This window comes from Lynx canadensis, chromosome B2 (genome assembly GCF_007474595.2).
Source record: "Lynx canadensis isolate LIC74 chromosome B2, mLynCan4.pri.v2, whole genome shotgun sequence".
NCBI classification, from domain to species: domain Eukaryota; kingdom Metazoa; phylum Chordata; class Mammalia; order Carnivora; family Felidae; genus Lynx; species Lynx canadensis.
The window spans coordinates 34,523,892-34,537,555 of NC_044307.1; positions in this window are offsets into that span (position 1 = coordinate 34,523,892).

Consider the following 13,664-nt stretch of genomic DNA (forward strand, 5'->3'; position numbering starts at 1 on the left):
CCTTTTTTTGTCTCTTGTTACAGTCTTTGCTTTAAAGTCTATTTTGTCTGACATAAACATTACTACTCCGCCTTTCTTTCTGTTTCCATTTGCATGGATATATTTTTCCATCTTTTTACTTTTAGTCTATGTGTCTGTAGGTCTAAAGGGAGTCTCTTGTAGGCAGCGTAAATGGGTCTCGTTTTTATCTATTCAGTCACTCTATGCCTATTGATTATTTAGTCCATTTACATTTAGAATAATTATTGACGGGTATGTACTTATCACCATTTTGTCCATTGTTTTCTGGTTGTTACAGTAGTTCTTTGTTCTTTTCTCTTGCTCTCTTCCCTTGTGATTTGATGACTTTCTTTGATGATATGTTTGGATTTCCTTCTCTATTTTGTTTGTTTGTTTGTTTATCTATGATAGGTTTTTGGTTACCATGAGGTTCATATATAACATCTTATGTACGTAGCAGTATTTTAAGTTGATGGTCACTTCAGTTTAAATATGTTTCAAAAGCACTACATTTTTACCCCCTAGATCTGTTTTATGTATGTGATAGCCTATTTTTATATCTTTTTATTTTGTATATCACTTAACCAATTATTATAGATATTGTTGATTTTACTATTTTTGTCTTCTAACCTTCCTTCTGCCTTTTTAAGTGGTCAATCCATTGCCTTTACTATATGTTTGCTTTAACCAGTGATATTTTTCCTTTTTCTTTCTTTCTTTTTTTTTTTTTTTTTTTACTTTCAGCTCTGTCCTTTTCTTTTCCACTTAAAGAAGTCCCTTTAACATTTCTTGTAAGGTTGGCTTAGTGGTGATGAGCTCCTCTAACTTTTGTTGCTGGGAAAACTATTTCTCTTTCAGTTCTGAATGATAAATAACCATGCCAGGCAGAGTATTTTTAGTTGTAGGTTGGTTATGCTTAGTTCCTTTCAGCACTTTGAATACACCAGGCCATTTCCTCCTGGCTATAAAGTTTCTGCTGAAGAATCAGCCATTAATCTTATGGGTGTTTCCTGGTCTGTAACTAGTTGCTTTTCTGTTGCTGTTTTCCAGATTCTCCCTTTATCTTTAATTTTTGACATTTAAATTATTATGTATCTTGGTATGGACCTCTTTGGAGTCATCATTTTAGGGGCTTTTTGTGATTCATTACTGTTTCCCTTTCCAGGTTAGGGAAGTTTTCAGCTATTATTTCTTCAAATACATTTTCTCCCCCCCCCCCACCTTTCTTCTCCTTTTGGGACCCCTAAAATGCAAATGTTATGTGCTTTATGTTGTCCCAAAGGACCCTTATTACTAATCCTCATTTTTTAAAATGTTTATTTGTTTAGTTTTGGGAGAAAGAGAGCAAGCAAGCAGGAGAGGGGCAGAGAAAGAGGGGGAGAGAGAGAGAGAGCGCGAGCGCGGGAGGAGGGGGAGGGGGAGGGGGGGAGGAGGAGGAGGAGGAGGAGGATCAGGATCCCAAGCAGACTCTGTGCTGTCAGTGTAGAGCCCGATGAGGGACTCGATCTCACAAACTGAGATTGTGACCTCAGCCGAAATCAAGAGTTGGACACTTAACCAACTGAGTCACCCAGGCACCCCTATCCTTAATAAAAAAAAATTCTTTTAGCTATTTTGTTTGAATGACTTTCAGTACCTTGTGTTCCAGATCACTCATCTGTTCTTCTGCATCATCTAATCTGTTGATTCACTGGAGTGTATTTTTCACTTCAGTTATTGTATTCTTTAGCTCTGATTGGTTCCTTTTAATATTTTCCCTCTTTGGCAAAGTGCTCACTCTGTTCATAACTTTCCTGAGTTTGGTGAGCATTTTTATGACCATTACTTTGAACTCTTCATTGAGTAGATTGATTGTCTCCATTTCACTTAGTCCTTTTTTTGAATTTTGTCTTATTCTGTCATTTGGAACATATTTCTCTGTCTCCTCATTTTGCCTGTGTTCTGTTTGTTTATACGTGTTAGATAGACCGGGTGTATCTACTGGTGTTTCAGGAGTGGCCTTCTGTGAAAGGCATCCTGTGGGATTCAGAAACGGAATACCTTTGGTCACCAGAACCACGCTCTCCAGAGGTGTTCCTGTGTGGGTTGAGCTGTGACGGCTGCCAGCACGCTAGTGGGTGGGGCTGGCTTTGAGGCCCACCCGTGACTCTTGCTTAACTGGATGCTTAACTGACTGAGCCATCCAGGCACCCCCCAAAATAATTTTAATAACAGGAAATCAGTGTCTCCCTGTCCCTCCCCCCCCCAAGTAAATGGTTAGCAAATATTGGCTATGGGTTCGAAAGGACACCAAATTGTTAGCCAGCCATCACCTGCCTTAGTTTGGTCCTTAACATAGTTTCTACACTATAAGGTGAGCTTAATGAAGATTAGCTATTATTACTCAACAACAACAAAAAATAACCTGACTAAAAAAGGGAGAAAGGACATTGAATAGACTTGAATAGAGATGATACACAAAAGGTCAAGCACGTGGAAAAATGCTCAACATCACTAACCATTAGGGAAAGGCAATCTCAAAACCAGAATGAGATATCACTTCACAGCCACTAGGATGGCTACTTATCAAAAACACAGAAAATGATAAGTATTGGTGATATGGAGAAATTAGAACATTTGGGTTTAATTGTTTTAATTGTCTTTATTTTATTTTGAAAGAGAGACAGAGTGTGAGCAGGGGAGGGACAGAGAGAGGGAGACACAGAATCCGAAGCAGGCTCCAGGCTCTGAGCTGTCAGCACACAGCCTGATGGCAGGGCTCGAACTCACGGAGAACAAGATCATGACCTGAGCCGAAGTCAGATACTTGACCGACAAAGCCACCCAGGCGCCCCCTGCCGGATCTTGTTTTAAGAGAAGGTACTATTCCAAGGAGGAGATTAAGATTTTGCCCACCAAACTGGGTCCAGGGCCCAGGGTGGGACTGGGGGGTATTTCACATCAGGGCACATTTTGCAGCCCAGATGCCGGGAGAGGAGCATGGAGAGGGAATGGTGGCCAGCTTAGGGGAGCCCGGCAGAAGGGCAGGTGCCTGTAGTGTGTCTGGTTGTCAGCTGTGGGATGGGCCCTGGCTGGACTCGGCCTCCACCAGGGTTCTGCATGAGCAGGGAAGCTGGAGAGGCAGAATTAAGCTTCCTGCTCTTTCCTCTGAGTTTGAAGGTATCAGTTGCAGATGAAGCTGTGCAGTGGGACAGCCATGTGCACGCCTCATTTCCTATTTGTGAGCCGCTCAAGCACAAGGAGCCCTCTCTTCCCCGCGGTACCCTCTGTACCTGGAACAGTACCCAGATGGGCCATAAATGTTTGGGGCTGGCTGGTGGGCTGACGAGGGACCCAGGGCAAGGAGGGTGGTCCTATAAATATTTCTAAGGAAATATTTTTTCTCTCTTTCTTTTTTAAAATTGTGTTAAAATACTCATAAAATTTACCATTTTAACCATTTTAAAGTGTACACTTTAATGATATTAAATACATCCACATTGCTACCCAGCCATCACCACCATCCATGCCCGCAAGTCTTTTTGTCTTGTAAATCTGAAACTCGAAAACCCATTAACCAGCAACTCCCCGTCTCCCCTCCCCCCAGCCCTTGGCAACCACCATTACACGTCTGTCTTTGTGATTTTGACTATTCTAGAAACCTCATATAAGTAGATACATAAGTCTTTGTCTTTTGGTGACTGGCTTGTTTCACTTAGCATAACGTCCTCAAGTTTTACCCATGTAGTGGTAGACATCAGAATGTGCTTCCTTTTTTAAGGTTGAGTAAGATTTCATTGTACATATAGACCACCTTCTGCTTATCCATTCATTTACTAGTGGACGCTTGGGTTGCTTCCATGTTTTAGCTTTTTCAAATAAGGCTTCTGTGAACATGGGTGTCCAAATATCTCTTCAAGACTCTGCTTTCAGTTCTTTTGGGTATATACCCAGAATTGGGATCACTAGATCCCGTGGTAATTCTACTTTTGATCTTTTGAGGAATCGCTGTACTGTTTTCTGCAGTGGCTGCACTGTTTAACACTCCCACCAACGGTGTGCAAGCATTCCAGTTTCTCCACATCCTTGCCAGCACTTGCTTCCCGTTTTTTTGTTATTTTCTTAAATTATAGCCCTCCTAATGGGTGTGAGGTGGTAGGTTGTGGTTTTGATTTACATTTTCCAGTGATTAGTGATGCTGAGCAGCGACTTTTTATGTATTTCATGGCCATTTGTATATTACCTCTGGGGAAATGTCTGTTCAATTCCTTTGCCTATTTTTTTTTTTTTTAATTTTTTTTTCAACGTTTTTATTTATTTTTGGGACAGAGAGAGAGCATGAACGGGGGAGGGGCAGAGAGAGAGGGAGACACAGAATCGAAACAGGCTCCAGGCTCCGAGCCATCCGCCCAGAGCCTGACGCGGGGCTCGAACTCACGGACCGCGAGATCGTGACCTGGCTGAAGTCGGACGCTTAACCGACTGCGCCACCCAGGCGCCCCTCCTTTGCCTATTTTCAAATCAGTTGTTTGTTTTTCTGTTGCTGAGTTTTGAGAGTTCTCTACATAGTCTAGATATTCATTTCTCACGGAGTTATGAATTACAAGTATTTTCTCCCATCCTGTAACCTTTCTACTCTGTGAATGATGTGGTTTTTTTTTTTACTTATTCTTTTCCCCCAACTTTTATTGAAATATAATTAACATACAGCACTGTACAAGTTTAAGGTGTATAGCATAATGAGTTGACTTTCACATATTGCGATTACCACAGTAAGTTTAGTCAACATCCATCATCTCCTACAGATACAAAAAAAAAAAATGTTTCTTTTCCTTGTGACGAGAACTCTTAGGAACTACTCTTTTAACAACTTCCAAATATACCATTCAGCAGTGGTAACTATAGTCATCATGTTGTACATTACATCTCTGGGGCTGATTGATCTTTTAACTGGAAGTTTGTACCTTCTGACTTCTTTCATCCCATCCCCCACCCCTGCCTCTGCTAACCACAAATCTGATCTCTTTTTCTATGAGTTAGGTTTTTTGGTTTGTTTTTGTTTTTAAGATTCCACATATAAGTGAGATCATACGGTATTGTCTTTGACTTACTTCACTTAGCATAATCCTCTCAAGGTTCATCCAGACTGACACAATGGCAGGATTTCCTATTCTTTTTATGTCTGAATAATATTCCACTTGTATATATATATACCACTATATTTTATCAACGGACACTTAAGTTGTGTCTACATCTTGGCTATTGTAAATAATGCTGCAGTGAATATGGGGAGTGCAGATACCTCTTGGATATAGTGTTATCATTTCCTTCAGATATATTTCTAGAAGTGATATTGCTGGACCATATAGTTCTATTTTAAATTTTGGGAGGCAACCTCCATATTTTTTCTCCATAGTGGTTGTACCAATTTACAGTCCCAGCAACAGTGCAGAAGCGTTTCCTTTACTCCAAATTCTTGCCAGTATTAGTTACCACTTATCTTTTTGAGAACAGCTATTTTAACTGGAAGGAGGAGATAACTCGTGGGTGTTGTTGTTTTCATTGTGGTTTTGACTTGCATTTATTTCCCTGATGATTGAGTACCTTTTCTTGGTACTCAAGATATATTGGTATTCAAGATATATCCATCCATATATCTTCTTTGAAACAATGTCTGTTCAGGTACTTTGCTCACTTTTAATTGGATTATTTTTTGTTTTGTTTTTTTTCATTTTTTTGCTATTGAGTTGTAGGAGTTCTTTTTTTTTTTTTATGCTTATTTATTTATTTTGGGAGAGAGACAGAGAGCAGGGAAGGGTGGGGGGAGAGAGAGAATCCCAAGGAGGCTCCATGCTGTGAGTGCAGAGCCCAATGCGGGGCTCTCATGAACCGTGAGATCATGATCCCAGCTGAAATCAAGAGTTGGACACTTAACCGACTGAGCCGCCCAGGCACCCCACCACTATTGATTGTTTTTAGTATTTATTTATTTTTGAGAGAGCTAGCAGGGGAGGGGCAGAGAGAGGGGGAGACAGAGGATCTGAAATGGGCTCTGTGATGACAGCAGAGAACTCGAGGTGGGGCTCAAACCCATGAGCTATGAGATCATGACCTGACCCAAAGTTGGACGCTTAACCAACTGAGCCACCCAGGTGCCCCAAACGCTATTGAGTTTTTTTATGTTAATCTTGTGCACTGCAACTTTACCGAATTTGTAACAGGTTTTAGAGGAGTCTTGAGGGTTTTTTATATATAAAATTATATAATCTGCAAACAGATCATTTTACTTCTTCCTTTCCAATCCTAATGCCTTTTTGTTTCTTGCCTGATTGCTCAGGCCAGAACTTCCAGTACTATGTTGAATATGAGTGGTGAGAGTGAGAACTCTGTCTTATTCCTGATCTTAAAGAAAAAGCACTCAACCTTTCACTATTGAGTATAATTTTAGCTATGGGTTTGTCATATGATGGCTTTTACTATGTTGAGGTACATTCCTCCTATACCTAAGTTGTAGAGTTTATCATGAATGGATGTTGAATTTTGCTAAATGCTTTTTCTCTATTGATTTTTTTTTTCATTCTATTATTAGGTATCACATTGACTGATATGTATGTTGAGCCATTCTTGCATCCAGGGATAAATTCCATTTGATTATGGTGAATGATATTTTTAATGTGTTTAATTTGATTTGGTAATATTGCTTTGCATATTTTTGGCATCTATATTCATCAGGAATATTGGCCTGTAGTTTTCTTGTTTTGAAGTGGCCTTGCCTGGCTTTAGTATCTCAGTAATGCTGGCTTTGTAAAATGAGTTTGGGAGTGTTCCTTCCTCTTTGGTTTTTTGGAAGAGTTTGAGAAGGTTTGGTGTTAATTCTTCTTAAGTGTTGGCAGAATTCACCAATGAAGCCATGTGGCTCTGGTCTTTTCTTTAGCAGGAGATTTCTGATTACTTAAATCAGTAATTGAATCAAGTACTGAATCAAGTAATTGATCTGTTCAGATTTTCTGTTTCTTCTTGATTCAGTTTTGGCAGACTGTATATTTTTAGGAATTTATTCATTTCTTCTAGGTTGTCCAACCTGTTGACCTATAATTTGTCACAGTAACCTCTTATGACCCTTTGTAATTCTGAGGAACTGGTAGTAATGTCCTCATGTTCACTTCTCATACTTGTAGTTTGAGTCTTCTCTCCTTTTTTAAGTCTTATCTAGCTGAATGCTTGTCAATTTTGTTTATATTTACAAATAACTAACTTTTGGTTTCATTGATTTTTTTGTATTGTTTTTCTATTGTCTATTTCATTTATTTCTGCTCTGATCTTTATTATTTCCCTACTTCTGCTAGCTTTGGTTTTAGTTTGTTCCTTTTTTCTTGCTCCTTAAATTTGAGTTTTTGATTCAGGATCTTTCTTTCTTTCTTTTTAAATCTTTATTTATTTTTGACAGAGACAGAGTGTGAGCAGGGGAGGAGCAGAGAGAGAGGGAGACACAGAATTTGAAGCAGGCTCCAGGCCCTGAGCTGTCAGCACAGAGCCCGAAGCGGGGCTTGAACTCACAAACTGTGAGATCATGACCTGAGCCGAAGTCGAATGCTCAACTGACTGAATGACCCAGGCGCCCCTGTTGTTGTTGTTGTTTTTTTAATGTTTATTTATTTTTGAGAGAGACAGAGACAGAGTGCAAGTTGGGGAGGGGCAGAGAGAGGGAGACACAGAATCCCAAGCAGGCTCCAGGCTCTGAGCTGTCAGCACAGAACCCAATGCAAGGCTCAAACTCACGAACTGGGAGATCATGATCTGAGCTGAAGACACTTAACCGACTGAGCCACCCAGGCGCCCCTTTCTTGTTTTTTAATGTAAGTGTTTATAGCTATAATTTTTTCTTTAGTATCACTTTCATTGTGTCCCATAAATTTTGGTATGCTGTGTTCTTTTTCATTCATCTCTAAGTATTTCTAATTTCCCTTGTGATTTCTTTGATTTCTGGGTTGTTTAAAAGTGCGTTGTTTCCACAGTTTATTGAACTTCCCAGTTTTGTTATTGATTTCTAATTTTATCCCATTTTGGTCAAAGAAGGTGCTTTCTATGACATTCATCTTTTTAAATTTATTGAGACTTAATTTGTGGCCTAATATATAGTCTCTCCTGGAGAATGTTCCATGTGTTCTTGAGAGGAATTTACACCCTGTTGTTAGGTGGTATTCTGTATATATATGTTGTATCTAGATGGTTTATTGTGTTAAGGCATCTTCTTAAAGTGAAACCTTTGCATAATATCCTTGTCTCTTGCAATCTTTTAATTTAAAATCTATTTTGTCTAGTATTAGTATAGACACTTTTGCTCTCTTTTGGTTACTCTTTGAATGAAATATCTTTTCCCATTCTTTCACTTTCTTTTTAAAAGAATTTTTTAAAATATTTATTTTTATTTAAAAATTAAAAAAAAAGTTTATTCACTTTTGAGAGAGACAGAGACAGAATGCAAGTGGACTAGGGGCAGAGAGAGAGGGAGACACAGAATCCAAAGCAGGCTCTAGGCTCCGAGCTGTCAGCACAGCACAGAGCCTGATGTGGGGCTTGAACTCACAAACTGTGAGATCATGACCTGAGTCGAAGTCAGACGCTCAACCAACTGAGCCACCCCGGTATCCCTTAAATGTTTATTTTTAAGAGAGACTGAGTGTAAGCGGGGAAAGGCATAGAGATAGGGAGACACAGAATCTGAAGTAGGCTCCAGGCTTGGGCTGTCAGCACTGAGCCCAACATGGGCCTCGAACCCATGAGCCATGAGATTATGACCTGATCCACAGTTGGACGCTTAAGGGACTGAGCTACCTAGGCGGCCCCCTCTTCTTTCACTTCCAACCTGTTTTCATGTTTGGATCTCAAGCGAGTCTCTTGTTGGCAGCATCACGTGTTTTCACGTGTTTGCGTCACGTGTTTTCATCCATTCATCCAATCTCTTTTGATTGGAGAGTTTAATTCATTTCCATTTAAAGTAATTCCTGATAAGGACGGACTTACTCGTCATTGTGCTGTTTGTTTTCTATATGCCCTATAGCTTTTCTCTTATTTCTTGCATTCCAGTTTTCTTTTGTGTTTAGTTGATTTTTTTTTCTTTCTGTGGTAAAATGTTTAAATCTCTTATTTCCTCTTCTGTATACTTTATAGCTATTTTCTTTTTGGTTACTGTGGGAGGTACATTTAACATACAGGTATAATATACTAACTTGAATGTATAGCACCTTAACTTCAGTAACATACAAACACTGTTCCATTACAGCTCTGTCCCCAATCCTTTTGGTTGTCAGTGCCACAAATAACATTAAATTTAAATTAATTAAATTAACTAAAATTACATCTTTACACATTGTGTACCCAAAACATAAAGTAATCGCTCCTTTAAGTGCATTAGTCTCCTAAATTATGTGGAAGACATATTTGGAGTTATATACCAAAGTTATGGAAATACAAACTTTTACATTAATGTTTTTTTCTTTCTTTTTTTAAAGTTTATTTACTTTGAGAGACAGAGAAAGCGTGTGAACACGTAAGTCAGGGAGAGGCGGAAAGAGAGGGAGAGAGAGAATCCCAAGCAAGCTCTGCATTGTCATTGTGGAGCCCAATGTGGGGTTCAAACTCACTAAACCGTGAGATCATGACCTGAGCTGAAATCAAGACTGAGATGCTTAACCAACTGAGCCACTCAGGCGCCCCTGTTTTTTCCCCGTAAAAATGTATTATTCTCTTAAATCATGTAAAAAACGAAAAGTGCTGTTACAAACCACTGTTTTAATACCAGCTTTTATTTTTATTTTTTTCAGAGAAAATCTAGGCCTTTATTTTATTTTTCAGGAACAGAATTTAGTGACCCATCACTTACATGTAACACCCAGGCTCATCCCAACAAGTGCCCTCCTTGATGCCCATCACCCATTTAGCCCATCTGCCCACCCAGCAACCCTGTTTGTTCCCTGTATTAAGAGTCTCTTATGGCTTGTCTCCCTCTGCTTTTATCTTTTTGCTTCCCATCCCCTATGTTCATCTGTTTTGTTTTTAAATTCCACATGTGAGTGAAATTATATATTTGTCTTTCTCTGACTGATTTATTTCTCTTGGCCTAATACCCTCTAGTTGCAGCCACATCGTTGCAAATGACAAGATTTCATTCTTTTTGATTGCTGAGTAGTATTCCATTGTACATATACCATATCTTCTTTATCCATTCATCAATTGATGGACATTTGGGCTCTTTCCATACTTGGGCTATTGTCAATAGCACTGCTATAAACATTGGGGTGCATGTGCCCCTTCGAAACAGCACACCTGCATCCTTTGGATAAATTCCTAGCAGTGCAATTGCTGGGTTGTAGGGTAGTTCTATTGTAAAAATTTCTAAATGTTTATTTATTTTTGAGAGACAGAGCATGAGCCAGGGAGGGGCAGAGAGAGAAAGAGACACAGAATCTGAAGCAGGCTCCAGGCTCTGAGCTGTCAGCACAGAGCCTGATGCAGGGCTTGAACCCACGAACCGTGAGCCCAAGTCAGACACTTAACCAACTGAGCCACCCAGGTGCCCCTATTTTTAATTTTTTGAGGAACCTCCAGTTTTCCAGAATGGCTGCACCAGTTTGCATTTCCACCAGCAGTGCAAAACAGTTCCCCTTTCTCTGTATCCTCACCAACATGTTGTTTCCTGAGTTGTTAATGTTAGCCATTCTGACAGATGTGAGGTGGTATCTCATTGTGGTTTTGATTTGTATTTTCCCTGATGATGAGTGATGTTGAGGATCTTTTCAAGTGTCTGTTAGCCATCTGGATGTCATCTTTGGAGAAGTGTCTATTCATGTCTTTTGCCCATTTCTTCACTGGACTATTTGTTTTTTGGGTGTTGAGTTTGATAAGTTCTTTGTAGATTTTGGACACTAACCCTTTATCTGATAGTCCTTTGCAAGTATCTTCTCCCATTCCATCAGTTGCCTTTTAGTTTTGTTGTTTTATTTGCTGTGCAGAAGCTTTTTATCTTGATGAGGTCGCAGTGTAGCAGGATTCTCGCACAGAGATTCGTGACACTGAGGTTTTTAATTTCCGAGAAGCAACTTGTATTCGCACCAGCACCGCTCAGTTGGGTTCGTACCCAAAGAACTGAGTGCTGAACATCACAAGGCATAGTTTTTAAAATACATTTTCTATTTTTTTGTCTCCCATATATGGTAACACATAAACATGTAGTCTGATTAGTTTCAGTTTACAAGGTCATGAGGGATGTTGTCACATAGGTGCATAGCCAGGTTAACTTGAAGTTTTCTCTCCTTTTTTAATCTCTCTCCTTAGGGAGGGGACCCTACCACACCGGTAGTTCATTTTTGCTTTTGTTTCCCTTGCCTCTGGAGGCGTGTCAAGAAGTTGCTGTGGCTGAGGTCAAAGAGGCTGTTGCCTGTTTTCTCCTTTAGGATTTTGATGGCTTCCTCTTATGTTTAGGCCTTTCATCTGTTTTCGTTTATTTTTGTGTATGGTGTAAGAAAGTGGTCCAGGTTCATTCTTCTGTAGGTCACTGTCCAGTTCTCCCTGTACCATTTGCTGAAGAGACTGTCTTTTATCCCATTGGATAATCTTTCCTGCTTTGGCAAAGATTAGTTGGCCATACGTTTGTGGGTCCATTTCTGGGTTCTCTATTCTGTTCCATTAATCTATGTGTCTGTTTTTGTGCCAGTACCATACTGTCTTGATGATTACAGCTTTGTAATACAGCTTGAAGTTCAGGGTTATCACGCCTCCAGATTTTTTTCCCCCCAACACTATTTTGGCTGTTTAGGGTCTTTTATGGTTCCATACAAATTTTAGAATTGTTTGTTTTAGCTCTGTGAAGAATACTGGTGTTATTTTAATAGGGATTGCAATACTAGCTTTTACATGTATTTCCTTTGGGCTGCCTGGGTGGTTCAGTTGGTTAGTGTCCGACTCTTGCTTTTGGCTCAGGTCATGAGCTCAGTCATGAGATGAATCCTTGCTTCAGGCTCCACGCTGAAATGGTGGATGGGTAAGCTGCTACGGTGCTAAGAGTCAAAATTGAGTGAAACTGGCCACAATTTACCATCCATGCCTTCCTCAGGAAGTTGCCAGTCTTCAACAGACTCCAGAGTTGCAAAATAGTTACATCAGACAGAGTCTGCAGGTGCAACTGTTGTCTAGGTGGGGAGAGATTCCTAGTGCTTCCTACTCTGCCATCTTCCCAGAATCCTCCTCCATTTGATCTGTTTAGGCTGATGAACTCTGAGTTATCATGAGTTAACTCCGATGACTGGAGGTAGATTTCGAATCACGAGAGCCTGAAGACCATAGACCCGTTTTGCAGTTATGACCCCCTCAAGTCAAGTTGCTCCTTGTTCACCACCTCAAGGAATTCAAGATCAAAATCATATTGCAGTAACTGCTGGAAAACCACGTGGTACTGGCCTCCACATTACCAAGTAATAGGAATGAAGGACCACGGAGATTGAGGTGTGGAGCTGCTTTATGAGAAAGGGCAGGAAACCAATTTACTAAGCATCTACTATGTTCTAGAGTGGTGATGGTGTACTGGGTGCTGGCATGGTGATGAGTCAAGGAATAAGTGAGTTCCTGGATCCTTTAGGGGTGGTCACATGAATATTGTGTGCTCAGGCTGGTGTCATTTTCAGGAAGACTTAGGTCTATCTGTAGAGATTGACGGTATACACGTGGGCTTAAGTGTTTAGACCAAAGAGATGAGGAATTCTCAGTGTGAAAAGATGGCTGTGAGCAGACATCGGATAAGTTAGTCGAGCAACTAGAATTGGACGTGGCATCCCCAAATACCAGTCATTGGCTTGTTCTTCCCAGCTTATTTTCTTGGTCAGACATATTTAAGGAGATAATTTTAAAGCCAAGTCATAATGCGTACAGCAAGGAGTTATCTTATGAAAACACATGATCCAAAGCAGACCTAGGCCAGAAATATTTAATACCTAAAGAAAGCCTTGGACACTTAGTGTATTTGTAACGTGTCAGCTAAGCCCAGTTTGAAATAACATTCCTTCCTTGCAGTTTTGGGTTAGGGATCTTGTGAGAGACTTGGAAGGTGGAAACAATGCAGCAACAATACTCTTTTTATATTTGGAAGGTCAGCAGAAGGCGAGGTGGTTGAGTGCCTTGTAGAGGAAGCACCCAGTAAATAGTAATGACCAGTTTTAGCTTGCAACTGCAGGACAGCTTTTCCTATGCACCGTTCTTAGTAGCTGAGATCTACCCTACGCTTGTCAACGCCTGGCGTCACTCAACATTTTACTACTTGCCCTTGATTGTCAGACCCTGATGCGAGGCTTGATCCCATGAACTGTGAGATTGTGACCTGAGCTGAAGTCAAGAGTCAGATACTCGACCGACTGAGCCCCCCAGGCACTCCCCGCCCCCCAGCATTGTTTAAAAAGCAAATCATGCCTATGCTTTACATTTCCTGTATTTGTACCCCAAAGTGGAGTATGAGGCCTATGGCTCTGCTGTCATTTCCGGTCAACCAAATGCTTGGGGATTTTAAAGAACTAACAACATCTCGTTCCATCGGCCAAGAGATCATGCTTCAGACTGGAAAAAGACCTATTTTGGAATTGTGTAAGGACATCAATCGACCTAGGTGACTGTGGGCCGGCCACTTCACCATTCTGGGG